The sequence below is a fragment of the Petaurus breviceps genome, unplaced genomic scaffold (genome assembly GCF_028583685.1).
Source record: "Petaurus breviceps papuanus isolate PSGF00001 unplaced genomic scaffold, PetGlider_PUasm1.0 90574, whole genome shotgun sequence".
In the NCBI taxonomy this organism is placed as follows: domain Eukaryota; kingdom Metazoa; phylum Chordata; class Mammalia; order Diprotodontia; family Petauridae; genus Petaurus; species Petaurus breviceps.
The window spans coordinates 395491-412649 of record NW_027187277.1 but is presented as its reverse complement, the minus strand read 5'-3'; the positions used below and the strand labels follow the sequence as shown (position 1 = coordinate 412649).

General features: G+C 35.6%; 2 pseudogenes; both read right to left on the bottom strand.

Moving 5' to 3' along the window:
• Positions 1-891: 891 nt before the first annotated feature.
• LOC138142408 (5-aminolevulinate synthase, non-specific, mitochondrial pseudogene) lies at positions 892-1406 on the bottom strand (annotated as a pseudogene).
• A 396-nt stretch (positions 1407-1802) lies between these two features.
• LOC138142407 (5-aminolevulinate synthase, non-specific, mitochondrial-like) lies at positions 1803-8848 on the bottom strand (annotated as a pseudogene).
• Positions 8849-17159: the final 8311 nt, after the last annotated feature.

Genomic DNA, 17159 nt, shown 5'->3' with positions numbered 1-17159 from the left:
TTTCATTGGAGAAAATTTCCTCAGATAAGGTAGCTGTTTAATATGCATTTCAGAAGAGTCATGTAATGTAATGCCTCCAACTACATTAAGTGATTAATGTTTTGGTATGACTCCCTCTTTGACTTGAAAGCCATACCAATTATATTCAGGAGGAAGATAATAAATTGAAGACAAAGAAACCCATAATGGAACTAAACTATCTCCTGGAAAGTGCCATTCCTTATGTCTATGGCATTATTTTTATTATCACTGTTATCAGGGCTTAGCACAGTGCCTGCACATAGATGCTTGATAAATGTTTATTACTCTGATATTTTTTATGGAAATCAGAAAGAACCCAAGGACAATTTACCATCTTACTACTTTTCTTTTATATTTAAGGTCCCTTTTTGTAGGTGAATAAAATTATTGCTTTTAGTACTGAATAAAATATTGCTAAATAAGATCATTTTCTGTAGACTTTTATTAATAAACTGTTTGGGATTAAATTCACATATGGAAAAGCTTAAATGTATGTGAGGAAAAGCTATACATATGTGTGTGTGTGTGTGTGTCAGAGATAAAAACAAACAATAGGTCAAAAACTAAGGTTTTTTCTATCTAGAATGGGGATTGTTTTTGCAGAGTCAGAAATATCGATTTTTTACTATATGTTTGCATAACATAGATAAAGAAAAATATTTGAAGAGAAAAAGAACTAATAGGTCATAGCCTGGGTAGCCCAAATAATTCTCACATTACAGAATCAGAGCACACTGATTTAATAGGAATTAATTTTCACAATGATAGTTTTACTATGATTAAAATTTAAAATAATTTAATTCATATATAAAGACTACAGAGATAATATGGTGAGGAGATTGGGAGATACCAGAATTATGGAGGTTAGATTCAGGCACTGACAGAAACCATTTTTGTCATACCCTGGAAGCAAGCTTTTTCTCTTTTTTTTAAGGTCTTCAAAGTGTAAGTGCCTTCTACAATATGTTAAATGGCACTCTATTGAAGAATGAGGCTTTAGATCCAATCCAGCATGTTTTCAAGTATCAAGTAGGTTCCTAAGGTTCATCATCTGTGGAGTACAGTGAGGGGCTGAGGTAATATGTAGTGGCTCTTCTTCTTGGACAAATGTTAGATATGGGCAAATGATTGGCTAGAGAGATATATTATGTTTCCTCCTAAGTTCATCACAGACCTCTGTTTTTAGTAGCATTTGCCACCTGGACTGGAGTGATATGACTGGGACAATGAACCACAGGGAGGCCAATATCTATCAGCATCTGTCTCCTAAGTTTGATATTATAGTGGTGCTGATGGTTAAGGGATTATACTTCTGAATTCTATAAAATTTTAGCCATTTCAAGAGTGCCAGCCCAAAGCATGGTGGGAAAGGAGATGGTGTAAAAATAAAGATGGGGGGCAGAGCCAAGATGTCAGTGTAGAAGCAGGAAAATTCCATGAGCTCCCCCCATAACCACCTCAAATAACTGTAAAATATGAATCTAAACAAACTTTAGTGCTACAGAACCCACAAAGTGACAGAGAGAAACAAGTCTCCTGCTGAAGGAAGCCCAGGAGGCTGGCAAGAAGGGTCCATCCACACTGGGAGCAAAGCCCAGCCTTGTGTGAGTCCATGCTTTTAGCCCCAGGGTGACACCAGCAGCAGCTGGAGGAGACTTAGGGAGAGTGGATCACCAGCAGCTGTGGTCGTTTCCAGAAATATCAACCCATAAATGCCAAAGAAAAAATAAAAGGTCAGTGTAGAACTCTATTGGAACTGGGGGGGGGGGGTGGAACTTATTTCAGCCTCTGCCTACAGAGGGAGGAGCAGCAACCATGCAGCCATCTCCATGTGGCTGCTTCGGAGCTCCTGGCCTGCAGATGGTAGGAGGGGCCAAGTGACCATTCAGAGGGTAATCACTCTTTATTTATCCTGCCTGGATATGGATCCTGGTCTTGGGTGGTAGTTCTGAGGTGTGTAACCAGTGAGGCACAACTTGTGGGGCTGTAGAGATGGTGCCCTTCTAATAGCTCCAGCACCTGCAAAAACCCCAGTGATTTGGGACCACACTCTCCTCTCTGAAAGCAGAGTCCTGCTGTGGCAAAGAGGTCAAAAGTCAAGTAATTAAGTGGCAACATAAGCAAGCAAATGAAGCAAAGCAAGCACAGCAATACAACTTTAGATTCCTTTGGGGGGACAAAAAGGATCAAAGCATAGTATGGGAGGAAGACAGCAAAGTTATAACTCCTGCACCAAAAGCTTCCAAGAAAAATATGAATTGGTTACAGGCCATGGAGGAGCTCAAGAAGGATTTTAGAAATCAAGTAAGAGAAGTGGAGGAAAAATTGGGAAGAGAAATGAGAATGATGCAAGAAAATCATGACAAGAGAGCCAACAACCTGACTAAAGAAAAAACACCTTGGGGTGGCTAAGTGGCACAGTGAGTAGAGAGTCTGCCCTGGAATCAGGAGGACCTGAGTTCGGATCTAGCCTCAGACACTTAAACACACACACACAAAAAAAAAAAACTAGCCATGTGACCTTGGACAAGTTACTTAACCCCAATTGCCCTCCAAAAAAAAAACCCCAAAATAATAATAACACCTTAAAAATAGATTAACTCAAATGGCAAAAGAGGCCCAAAAAGCCAGTGAGGAGAAGAATGCCTTAAAGAACTGAATTTGCCACATGGAAAAAGAATTTCAAAAGTTCACTGAAGAGAATAATTTCTTCAGAATTATATTGGAGCAAATGGAAGCTAATGAGTTTATGAGAAATCGAGATACTATTAAACAGATCCAAATAAATGAAAAAAATAGAAGGCAATGTGAACTATCCCATTGGAAAAAAAAAAAAACACTGACCTGGAAAATAGATGCAGGAGAGATAATTTAAAAATTATTGGACTACCTGAAAGCCATGATCAAAAAAAGAATCTAGAAACCATCCTTCAAGAAATTCTCAAGGAAAATTGCCCTGATATTTTAGAACAAGAGGGCAAAATAGAAATTGAAAGAATTCACTGATCACCTCTTGAAAAATAATCCCAAAAAGAAAACTCCTGGGAATATTTTAGCCTGGTTCCAGAGTTCCCAGATCAAACAGAAAATATTACAAGCAGCCAAGATGAAACAATTCGAATATTGTGGAAACACAATCAGTATGACACAAAATGTAGCAACTTCTATATTAAGAGATCAAAGGGCTTGTAATATGATATTCTGGATATCAAAGGAGCTAGGATTACAAACAAGAATAATCTACCCAGCAAAACTGAGTATAATGTTTCAGGGGAAAATATGGTCATTCAATGAAATAGAAGACTTTCAAGAATTCTTGATGAAAAACCAGAGTTGAATAGAAAATTTGACATGCAAATATAAGAAGCATGAGAAGGTAAACAGGAAAAGGAATCATAAAAACCTTATCAAAGTTGAACTACTTATATTCCTACATGGAAAAATAATAGTTATAATTTATGAAACTTCTCCCAGTGTGAGGATAGTTGAAGGGAATATCAATGTGTGTATGTGTGTGTATTTATTCACATATATATGTGTGTGTATGTACATTTGTATACATACATATTTATGTCTATATAAGAGGGTATATGTGTGTATGAATTTATTTGTGGGTGTGTGTATATATGTGTACAAGTATACATAGAGGGCACAGGATCAATAGAATAGGAAGGGATGATATTTAGAAGGTGAAATTAAAAGGTAAGAGAGGAATATAATGAGAGGAGATGGGAAAAAACAGAATAGGGTAAATTATTTCATATAGAAGAGGCAAGGGAAAAGTGTTACAATGGAGGGGAAGAATAGGAAGACAAAAGGGAATGGGTCAAACTTACTCTCATTGAATTTGGCTTAGGGAGGGAATGACATACACACTAAATTGGGTATTTTGCCCTACAGGAGAGTAGGGGGGAAGGAGATGGGAGGGGGGATGATGGAGGGGAGGGCAGGTTGGGGGAGAAGGTAGTTAAAAGCACAAACTTTTGAAAAGGGACAGGGTCAAAGTAGAGAATAGAACAAGTGGGGGGTGGGATAGGATTGAGGGAAATATAGGCAGTCTTTCACAATATATCCACTATGGAAATGTTTTGCATAGCTACACATGTACAACCTATATTTAATTTAATTGCTTATCTTCCCAGTAAGGGTAGTTGATGAGGGAGGAAAGGAAAGAATCTGGAATTCAAAGTTTTAAAATCAAATGTTTAAAAAATGTCTATTACTAGTATTATTGTTTTTTTACATGCAACTGGGAAATAAGATATACAGGAACTAGGGTATGGAGATCCATCTTGCCCTACTGGAATGTCAGAGGGTGCATGGGGTAGGATATAAGAGAGAGCAGATTGGGAGAGGGGATATACAGTCGTGTCACTGTTTTAGGGTGGTTGATAAGGGAAAGACAGAGAGAAAATTTGTAACTCAAAATCTCGTGGAAATGAATGACAAATTAAATATAAACATAAAATTTAATTAAAAAATAAATTAAAGTTAGCAAACTATGATCATACAATGTCTGATAGCCACCAATATAATCAAAGGTTTTGCCAAGGATTCCAGAAATGATTATGCATGATTCCATTTCAGTCACCTATCCCACCACTCTGAGCAAAATATAATTCTTCAACGTGTACTTCATTCACAAAGGTAATTGCCATATTCATGGACCATAATCACATAGTTCTTCCAATGGATATATTCCTCTATTCCCTTGAATAAACAGTTTCAAATGCAGCAGTCTTGGGTTGTAATGGGTGTGATTTCTTTAACAGCTCTGGGATAGCTTACACTCTTATGGTGAAATATATACTTTGGAATTCTGCTGTTATGACTCCCTTGGATCATAGAGGTCTGGTTCCACACTCAAAATTAATTTCATATTCTCACATCATCTTAGCTAAAGTGAAGAGGATGGAGTCATTAAAAATAAAACAGAATGACAATAATAATGCTACATCTTTCTAATGGAGTTCAGTCGATTCTTGCTCTAGATCAACATGAAATTTATTGGTTCCAGGAATGTTTCTATTTCTTGTACTAGCACCATGTTGTTTTAATGTTTCAATCAGTGGCCCACACATCAAAGGATTACAACTCATCCATATGTAGGTTTTGCTATACCAGATAGACTACTGCTTTTTAGTAACAAGATAATCCATGTAGTTGTCTGTCATTGGGAATATATATGCCCTCAAGTTCATTATTTTAAATACTTGATAAATGCGGTCACTTTTTCCCCCTCATCATTTATTTTCTCAGAAAAAACAATCATACTAGAAAGTGGAAAAAGATTTTGACAAGTTGTCCTGAAGGAGATGAGATACATTTTCTGGTCTTTGGTGTGTTTGTGTGTGTGTGTGTGTGTGTGTTTATGACATCCTGAAAATTCTTTACCAAACTATCTTAGTGTTCTCTACCAACCTTGAAATTAATCACAGTGAGATTAATTGGAGATTGAGTGACTTCTTTCCTTACAGCCTGAATTTCCTATCCATCCCTTTAAAGCTCTATGTTAGTTTTATGGAAGAATTGCTTGTTCCTTGGTTTATCTGCACTGCTATATAGAGGTATTTACTGGGAGTTCCCTAACTTACTTGCAAAGGATGAATGGACAGAAGGAAGTTAGGATCCATAAGTGGTGTACTGAGAATAACCAGCATTTTGGACTTCAGTTTTAGAAATTTTGTTCTAATTGACTGGAGATGGTTTTTGTTTCCTTTGCTGGAAGTGAACTGATAAAGTGGCCATATCCTGAAAAGTAGTTTCAGATCAAACTTCCATAATTTGGGGGCATTTCTAAGTGGAGAAGAGTAGAGATTTGCCAGCCTTCTGGAGAAAAGTTTGGTATTCTCTGGATGAGAATTGGTAGTATTGAATAAGGTTCTCCATTTTGGAGATAGGCCAGGATTCTGAGTGGTTTCTGAAGTGGCTGGGCTGAAACATGTTGGTGGGAGGAAATAAGGTCACTACTCTGGTTTCTAGTTTGAGATGACCTAGAATGGGGATTTGGAACCTTTACTACATTACTGACTGGCAGTCTGATGATGCCCAAGGAGCCTTTCTCAGAATGTTTATAAAATTAAATTAAAATATATAAGATTGCAAAGGAAATCACTTATATTGAAATATGTTTATCAATTATTTTAATGAACCCATTGGCAATGGGTTAAGTCTAGAACCATCACTTATTTATGCCCTTAGATACTCCTCTTTTGTTAACCACATTAGTACCCATATGGAAGTTATAGTGTGTTTCAATATCCTTGTGTTTTAACTTTGTATGTCTTGCATTAATAACATTGTAAACTCCTTGAGGTTAGGAATCATGCCTTGTTTGTTTTATTTCCCTCAGTTCTTAACATAGCATTCTTTGCAGTAGCAGGAAAATAATAAAACATATGTTGAATTAATCAATTAATTCCATAAGATGTTTTTAGGCTCAATCAACCCTTTCTCATGTTGATACTTATAATAAAGTTTTGGAATCTTACTTTAATGTAACAAATAATAGCAATGCTTCATATTTGGAAAGGGCTTTATAACTTTTAAGAGTGTTTTTATAGTGATGTAGATGAAGAATTATTATACCCCTTATAAGATTTGCTATTGCTTACAAAAGCTGAATTTGCAAGACAATTCCTGAGGGAATAGTTATTTCTTTCCAGATATTTTACATTCAGTTTGAATACCTGCCACCAAGTAGAGGATGGTAAATGTATGTACAATAGCTAGACATATTCTAGGTATGCATAACTAAATATAGTGAAAGATTACAGCATATACTTGAGCTATGTTTTTACATAAATAAAACTTTTTAAATTTCATTTATTTTTGTTACATTTTAAGTTCTAAGCTATCTCCCTCCCTCACTCCCTCCCCACCCTAAATCAGAGAAGACCACCATTTGATACAGATACCTAGATGTGTATGTGTGCCCTTGCACACATGCATACACACATATGTATATGTAAAACCATGCTATGCATGCTTCTATTTTTCAGTTTTTTTTTCCCTTGAGGTGGATAGCATCTTCCTTCATAGGTCCTTTGTATTTTATTTGAGCATATATAATACTCAGAATAGCTTAGTTGTTCACAATTGTTCTTCAAACAGTATTGCTGTTACTGTATTCAATGTTCCTTTCATTCTGCTCATTTCACTCTTCATTATTTCATGCAAGTCTGTCCATGATTTTTCTTTTCCTAAAACTAATTTGCTCTAAAAGGGGGGGAGGGGAAGAAGACTTACATGTACAAAAGTATAGCAGCTCTTTTTCTAGTGGCAAAGAAATGGAAATTGAGAGAATGTCTATCAGTTGGGGAATGACTGAACAAGTTGTGGTATATGAATGTAATGGAATACTATTGTGCTGTAAGAAATGATGAGCAGGCTGACTTCATTAAAAAAAAAAAAACCTGGAAAGACTTACGTGAAATGATGCTGAGTGAAGTGAGCAAAACCAGGACAACATTGTACATAGTAACAGCAACATTGTGTGATCATCAACTATGATAGGCTTAGCTCTTCTCAGCAATACAACAATCCAAGACAATTCCAAAAGATTAATAATGAAAAATACAATCCACATCCAGAGAAGTAACTATGGAGTCTGAATGCCAATTGAAGTATACTATTTTCACTTTGTTTTTTTTTTTTTTCTTTCTTGTGGTTTTTCCCTTTTGGATTCTTCTTTCACAGCATAACTAATGTGGAAGTACCTTTAGCATGATTTATATGTATAACTTATATTGGATTGCTTGCTGTCTTTGGGAGGGAAGAGAAAGGTAGAAAAATTTGGAACTCAAAATCTTACGAAAATCGATATTGAAAATTATCTTTACATGTAATTGGAAAAAATAAAATACTTTTAAGCCCCCCCCAAAAAAATTTTAAAATAAAAAAACCCTAAAATTAGCCTGCTCATCATTTCTTAAAGCACAATAGTATGCCATCACAATCATATAACACAATAATCTCAGCCATTCTCCAATTGATGGGCATTCCTAAATAAGACTCTTTAACAATGTAATAATATAAATTCATCAGTTGCTTTTTATTATAGATAAACACAGAGGTCAATAGCAAAATTTAAAAGAAACAGAACTCCTAAGGACAATGTTTGTACCCCCTGATTCTAAACTTTAGTTGTCAATAATTACTTAATCTAAAGTTGAAAATTTACTCTAAATGTCTTGTTAGGGTTAAAAACTTTCAAGATTATACACTTTCTGACTTCTTTGCAGATTTGTTTGTTTGATTGATTGACTGACTTACTTGTGTATTCATCAAGTCATTTTTATCAGGCTTTTTGCCTGAGGGCAGCATATCACCTTTATATCCCTGGATATGTTAATTAAGTGGGGAACAAAACATTCTTTTGGAAATTCAATGTCTCTTCATGGACAGAATAACAAATATCTTAGCTGCTGTGACTCTGATTCGTTGGTTCTTTCTCTGTTTTCTCTCCTGTGATTAATTAATGAAGGTCTTCAAAGGAACTCAGAAGACATGTACCTAGTATTGCCCCTGCAAATATATTTCCTACTTAAGGGGAGAAAAGATTAGTATGACAACAACACTGCTCTATCATTCAACCCAAACTGAAGGGGTACAAACATCCATTCATCCATACTATATGATGAACTGTCTCTTAATGTCCTTCAGTATAGAGGAAGTTTCAACTTTCTCCGTTAAAGATCTCTTCAACTCTGTCAGGAGGGAAGTAAGGTGCTGGAGAGTAGAACAAAGCTAAAATCTGTTTTTTTTTTTTTCTGACAATTGTTCAGAAAGGTTACATCTTTTACCCCTTAAGAACTCTGAAGCACATTTTAACGCAATTCAATAGGCTTCACAACAAAAACAAGTATCTTCCTCAAACCCACTTTACATGTGAGCTAATAAAGACCCAACTATGCTACAAGATTTCCCAAGATTCAAAGCAAGTAATTTTCAAGACTATGACAGAGTCAGTCTCCTGACTCCCACCACTGGATAGTCTTTACAAGAAAATTGTAAACCAAACCCTGAGCAATAACAAATATTAATTTTTCCTAGTCTGTCCTTAATTAATACACCACTATATGGATTCAATACATTTTGGTACATCAGTTCCCCATATATTCTTCTCATTCTTTTCCTATTTTTCTCTTTGTTTCTTTCTCTCATTGATTTTCTCTTAGTGTTATTTTCTGCCTGTTCCTAACCCACACCCAGAGAGAAAGTTTTTTTTTTTCTGCTCTTCACACATGGTTTCTATTTTTTTAATATCTCCACATTTTCTTGGTTTTTCTTTTGTGTACTCTCAAAATTTTTAAAAAATTTCTGTAATCTCTCCTAGCCACATCTTTTTTTCTTCTCTTCCTGTATCTGGTTGTAGTATGTTCTCTCCTCTTAAAACTATACAGTTCAGCACTCTCTGCCCTAATTAGGTCACACAAATGCTCTAGAAGCTTATTTTTTGGGGGTGTTTTTCACATCTATCTAAAGCTAATTCCCCCACTCTCTCCCACTATGGTATTTTCCTACAGGACTTGCCCAGCATCATGTGACTCCAACCCATAGATTTATTTTTGTCTTTTATACTTATCAATTCCCCCAAATTAATCTTTATTTGCATTAAGAACCAGAAAGCAAGATAGAGAAAGACTTAGAAGGTTCTGGCAAGAAAATGCAGTCACACTGATTCATTCTGAGTTCAGTTCATTAGCTTCTGTTCAATACCATGTGAACTGAAAACTGTGGCTAACACTCCCCAAAAAGACAACTACAAACCCATAAAACACTAGGCATTAATGTGCAACTGAAACAGATTTAATGGAGGAACTCATTATGTTCACCCTATAACTATTGCATGAACTAGGGGATTATTTGAAAAATAATTACAGAAGTGGCCAAGTGCTCACATTTATCTTCAGGGATTATTATCCAAATGATCTTCCACTCTATGATCTGAACTTTTCCACTTAAGGTGTTTTATTTTTGGATAAAGCACAACTGGAGGGGGGTGATGTCTTTTTAATGTTAAAATTTTCCAAAAGGACCAAACATTTCTAAGCCCAAATTTCATTAGGTACAGAAAAATATATTTCACTGACTACTTTCCTTTCCCACTGAGTCTATGAAGCTAAATTAGGTAAAGACACAAATGCTGCTGAAGGTAAGTCATAGCTTTAGTCATAGATTCCTGTTACTGAAAGGGGCACTGGAGATTATCTACTCCTCCCCCCTTATTTTACAGATGCAGTATCTGAGACCTAGAGTAGGGATATGATTTTTCTAAGAACAAGTTAGTGCCACGGATGGGATGAAAACTATGACCTGTGTAAAGAAATGATCTGGACATGGAAAGTACAGCCTTTCAAATGTTCCAGTGGAGCTCCTGTGATCTCACCAATTTGGAGGCTTTCTCCACAGGTATACCTTATAACCCATATATGCTTGTTCAACTTGCATAGCTCTTATCTACCACCTTCCATAGTTCACTGCAGAAGATCTACCCAACTTCCAGTGGAGCTTCCTTGCATTCTGTTCACATTACAGGCATATATGAAGACACTTGCTATTCTTAATGCTCTCAGTACAGTTAGGTCAGGGGTGGGTAACCTGTGGCCTTGAAGCCAAATGTGGCCTTCTAGGTCCTCAGATGCAACCCTTTGACTGATTTCCAAGTTTTACATAACTAGTCCTTTTATTAAGGTATTTTGTTCTATGAAGTTTGGATTTAATCAAAGGGCCACATTTGATGACCTAGAGGGCCTCAAGGCTGCAGTTTCCCTTCACCTGAGCTAGGTGATGACAGAGTGAATAGAGTGCTGGGCCAGGAGTCAGGAAGACCCATCTCCCTGAGTACAAATCTGGCACCAGACACTTACTAGCTAGGTGACCTTGGGCAAGTCACTTAACCCTGTTGGCCTCAGTTTTCCATCTATAAAATGAGCTGGAAAAGGAAATGGCAAAGCACTCCAGTATCTTCACCAAGAAAACCCCAAATGGAGTCAAGAAGAGTAGGGCACTACTGAAATGACTGAATAACAGTCCCTAGTGCTCACTATGTAATGATCTTATATTGTCAGTCATTGAATACTCATTAGATGCCTACTGTGTGCCATGCACTATGCCAAGCACTGGAGATACAAAAAGAGACAAAAGACAGTCCTTAACATCAGGAAACTCATAATACAATGAGGGAAATAACAAACAAACAAATGTGTATTAACAAGCTATATACAGAATAAATAGCTAATATTTAAGAGAAGGAAGGCACTATAACTAAGAGTAGTTGGGAAAGGCTCCCTATAAAAGATGGGGTTTAAAAGAAATATGGGAACTTAAAGGAAGCCAGGAAAGCTAATTGATGGAGATAGTTTCCCTGACAGCTTCCTTCCTAGCTTATGTAAAACAACAACAAAAACTTTTAGTAGACCTTATATCATCACCTTAAGTTATCGTCCTATACCTTTTCTCTCTATGTGTGTCTCTCTCTGTCTCTGTTTCTCTCTCTGTCTGTGTATCTGTTTCTCTGTCTCCCTGTGTGTCTCTGACTCTCTCTCTTTGTCTGTCTCTGTCTGTCTTTGCAATCTAACTTTCAACCTTATCCCTCAGCTGAAAATGTTCCTTCTCCTACTAATATTTCTTAATTGCCAAATCTGATGATCTTTTCTTAGTTATTATTTTTCTCAAGCTAACTCATTTGATACTGTTGACAACTCGCTCTTACTGGATATCTCTTCTTTTATGGGCTTTTGTGAAACATTTTTGTCTCCTGGTTTTATGTCTGACTGCTCTTTCTCCATCATCCATATCACATGCTCAACAATAAGTTTTTACCAAGGTTTTGTCCAAGACCCTCTTCTCTAGACCTTCTATACTCTTTTCCCTGGCAAATTGATCATTTTCCATGGGTTTAACTGTCATCTCCCTGCAGTGATCCAACTCTCCTGCTAGCTATATTAAGCCCACGTTGCTTCCTTGACTTTCTCTAAGTATCTCTTCTTATCTGCTTTGATGACTGCATGGCAAGGAGGTCAATATTGGTCTTCAAGGTTATGCCAGTGGACATAAAACTATAGAGTATGTCATATGCTACTAAGGAGGACAGGTTAAAAGTGTAGACAGAAACATATAACACATGCAACCAGCCTTTGAGATTGAAAAGCTTTTAAGGATTCTAATAGACTGCTATCTAACATTCAAAATTCTTTGCTAATTACTAACAGATGTTCATGCCAGCTTTTATGTAAAATATTATATTTCTTGTTAATTACAGGTGATTTCCAGAATCCTTTTGACTCCTCTCTGACTATCTGTAGAGCTGATATCTCAATGTCTCCTCCACATTTTCCATGTAGCCTTCTTAGGTCAATTCAGTTTTAGAGTCTACCTGGGTTCCCTTATCATTTCTTCCCTCAGGCTCCTTTATGTTCAGTCTATCTTCCTTTATCTTATGATTCACAATTCCCCAATTTATGCCCACATCCAAAATTAATCTTAACTGAGAACAATAATGAGATTGGTTCTTTGGAAGACAGTTGAGCTCTTCACATACTAAATCAAAAGAGCTCAGATCCAAGCATATCTATTAGCTTTTAACTTTATACAATGGAAACATATTTTTCTTGCTATATAATGTAATGAAATATAAACTGTAACTTTGTACATATAATAAATAACAATAATAACAATCTTATTATTAACAATTATTAATAAAATTAATAATTAAGCTGGCATCTTTAGGCCTTTGAATTTCTGCTCCCCAAAATGACACTGAGAATCAATTAATAGAATGATTATTGGATAGATATAATTGGCGTCAGAGGTGCTTGTGACACAAAGTGTCCAGGTTAATATACAGAAGTATCATACTTCTTTATTTTCAAGCCTGTACTCAGAAACCCAGAAAAAATATCACCCCTGAGCATCCCAGTAGGAGAGCAACAGTCCCCCAACTTGCAAGGAGATGGTGGAATTATATTAGCAATTTTATTTAAAGTAAAGGAAACTCATGATAGCTAATTGTTTGGCTAAAGACAAATTATAACAATCTTAAGTCTTATTGTATCTTCTAGTCATATACTGCCCCACAAGCAAAGAAAATGACATAGTCCTTGTGTGAAAATTATTTTTTCTTTGGAGTAGCTCTTTTATCATTTCCTACTTCCATGAAATCTGCCACCCTGCCATTCACTGTTATAATCCTTCCATCAGCATGGTCTACTCAGTGCATTCCACTAGCATAACATGTTTATCGTACTCTGCTGAAATGGTTATAAACACTAATGTACATCTCAGATAAATACATCTTCCCAACAGCTCCTGATGCATGTATGCTAAGGACTACAGGTAGGACTTGTTGTAAGCAAATTTTCTATTTTAAGTTTTCAAATTTAACCATTAACCAGTGCTGTTGGCCAGTTATTTGATCCAGTTCAGTAAGACAAACATAACTGGAAAAGGTTTTGGGGTTTGTTTGTTTTTTTAGTATCTGAAAATCTAGTCGTTTTTTCACCCCAAAGAGGGTTTTGAGACAATGCCAAGTTTTCTCTCCCTTTGCCCTTGCTTCCTATATTTTGCTCTTCCTATTAGTCTGAGGTTTTAGTACAGTTAGGTGGACTAAGCAGACTCTTAGTTCAATTAATTTTTTTTTAATTCACCCGTCTTTCGGTTCCTGCTCCATTTTAATGGATTTTGCTCATAAAAGTATGATATAACCACATGCAATTTTTTAATTATAATGCCGTGAAGGGGAATAAAACTAAGTATATTAAACCAAACCCCCCAAAGTAGCTTATTCTGGCTCTCAAATACTATCAAAACCATCCAGCTTTATCTCATCTTAATTTTTAGGCAAAAAGTTCAAAGAAACCCAGTTCAAATACTAAAATTCAAACTTTGCCCTTGAACAAGCCCTTGATTTTCACTTTAACCCCACAGAAGAGGACAAGAATTAGCTAATCACAGTGCCCCATGGTTAGACCAATTACTGAGGTTGGCTTCTACTATGACTGTACTTCTACTTTGCCTCAGATATGGTCTCCTTCTGTTTGCTAATGTCTGCTTACATCATGCCTTCCTTGATGTTCAATGCACTCCCCATATTCATGGTTTACCGATATGCTAGGTTTCTGTCCAAAAAGCTTGGTCTTGTCATTAAAGTTTCATCACCTAAAAGTAGCTGCAGAACAAGAAGAGACTAGTACTATGTAGGCCACCATCTTTTCTTTGTCTTTCACAAAATTTTTACTCTTTTTGTAAACACTGTGGACCCAGGACTAGATGACTAGATCCACTGCCTACTGAGGTGCATTAGTTACATAATGAAAAAAACTATATTAAAGTTATTATTTGTATTAAAAACACTTTCTTCAGTACAAATGGATCTACTATATATTTATTTTGATAGTAAGCTCCTGCATCCCTACTTACAATGATTCAACTTCCAAAAAACAAAACAAATGAAACAATTGTTCTGAATATCACCTTTTCAGGGAAACATTTATTGCCTTAAGCAAAATACTCTACATTAAGTTTATATGTTGTTTTCCTAATACATTAAGTTCTCTAAAGTATTTTCTAATTGTATTTCCATTTTTTTTGAGATATTCAAGCAGCTTTATATCTTCACTTAGAGAAAAGGAAGGAGTGACTGAAATGGTTTAACTAACTTTTTGATTTTCACCCCTCATCCGTGGCCAAGCCAGAATTATAAGGTATGGTTTCTGATATCTCCATATGCTGAACTACCAATTGAAAATGACTTCTTCTCAGCTACATTTTAATCTTATTTTTGCATGCTTCAATTCTTCAAGGACATGTGATTTCATCATAGTAGGCAAGGATTCCATCTGTGAATATATATTACAACCTCACTATATCTAAATGGATAGTGGATGACCTTTTATAACTAAATAAAATCACTTCTCATCATTTATTTCATGATGATCCTCTCCAAATTTAGCCTGGTTGATGCTCATATTAAGACTGTTAGTGTGTATCTGGACCATTATTTGAAGTCTTTCCAACTTGGTAAGACTTGCTAAAGCTTTTACTTTGCCAGTATAGCCTTTGAAAATCATAACAGGACTCTTGTGGTAGAATAATATCATAAATGAGTACAAGAGAATAAATTATGACTTTAAATAAATTATATATATAATATATTTATATCACATCATATAAAATAATATAACATTATTATAATATAATATAAATTATATATGTATAAATAAATTATGACATGTCCAATGCTAAGAAGAATCAGAGAACTCAAACCTAGTATACCTAACAAGACCAGTCCTTTATCCACTTCACCACATTGTCACTAACATTTATAATAAGTGTCTAAAACCTTGATCCATCTACACATATGCATTCTGTATAATAAAATGGTGGTAATATATTGCTAATGACAGCACATGTTATATAGAGCTATAAGGTTTTAAAAAATAAAATAATATTTTTAAAATGACCATAGCATAAAATACCTGAAAATATACTTGCTATGACAAACCACATGAACATAATTATAAAATATTTTTTAACCAAAAAAAGTCAGATTTAAATAACTAGAGAAATAGTCCTTGTTCAGAGGTAGACAGAGCCAATACAATAAAATGACAATTCTACCAAAAAATTTGCTTTCCTACAATAACCATGGCAAAAGTGTTATCTCCATTTTCCATGTGTAGAAAGTGAGTTCTATTAAATCTTTGTTAGATTATGATATGCAATTATAGCAAAAGATTACTGCATTGTACCCATGATTCTTTCAGCCTGTTTAGTGTTTTGCCTCTAACAGTGTCATTCTGGCATGGTATGCATCAATCTCAGATGGTTAAAACTGGAAGACATAGTGGTACGATGGAAAAATTACTGACTCAGGAGTCAGAGAACCTGGGTTCAAATCTCATCCTTAATTAATATCATAACTTTTTTATCATAACAAAAATTTTATCATAACATTAGTATGTTATCTTAGGTCACTTAACCTCAGTTGGACTCAATTTCTTCATCTGTAAAATGAGAAGGGTATGATCATATGGCCTTTGAAGTAACTTCCAACTTTAGATATATGATCTTATAAGTTATTCTATTTTAAAAGTCCTAGATCCTTCACATGGCCCAAAGTTTCATGGAAACTTCTTGGTTATGTGGTTGTAAATGACAACTTTCAGGATTTTTTTTTTTAATTAAACCTCATGAAAGCATTAGATCCTTTACTCCTACATAAATATAAGAAAGTAAAAAGAAGGAGCAATTACTTCTTCTTGCTTCTTCCCTCTGTAAGGAGTCTCCTCTTATCTTTCAACTCCCTCCATTTTACAAATAATTCCCTCCTCTTGTCTTTCCCCTTCTAACTGTTAATTAATTACTCCTGAAACTGAAAAGAGAGATTTCAGAGTCTGGTTGTCTAGCAACAATAAGCTTCTTCTCAAAGGACAGGATCACCAATGAGGGAAGGAGGCATGTCTGGATCATATAGGGTCGTAAATCTAAACGGGGACTTTAGAAACAATCTTGGTCAACACTTTCATTTAACAGATGGGGAAAATGAGACTAATAGAGGTTGGATATCTTACCCAAAGTCATACAGAAAAGAAGCATAAGAGCTAGGGTTAATAATAATAATAATAATAATTAGAAGAAGAAGAGGAGGAAGAAGAATAAGAGGAGGAGGGAGGAAGGAATAATAAAAAGAAAATTATGATGAAGAAAAAGAGAAGAAGGAGGAGTAGGAGGAAGAAAAAGAAGATGAAAAAGAGAAGGAGGAGGAAGAAGGGGGAGGAGGAGGAAGTATGGAAGGAGGAAAAAGAAAAGGAAAAAGAAGAGAAGGAGAACAAGAACAAGAGCTGGGACATTTAAATAGCAGTTTGAGGTTTAGAAAGCACTTTAACAACATTTTCTCATTTTATCCTCATAACGAATGGGAGATAGGTGCTGTTATTATTCCCATTTTATAGATGAGGGAAATGAGGCAGGAAGAGATTAGGTGATTTGCTCAGTGTCACAAAGTTGTTATCTGAGGTTGGATGTAACTTAGGTCTTCCTGATTCTAGGTCTAGTGCTCTAACCACTATGCTATCTCCCTGCCTGTAGGTTTTGAACATATGGCTCCTGGCTTTAGAATCTTTTGCATGGAGAGA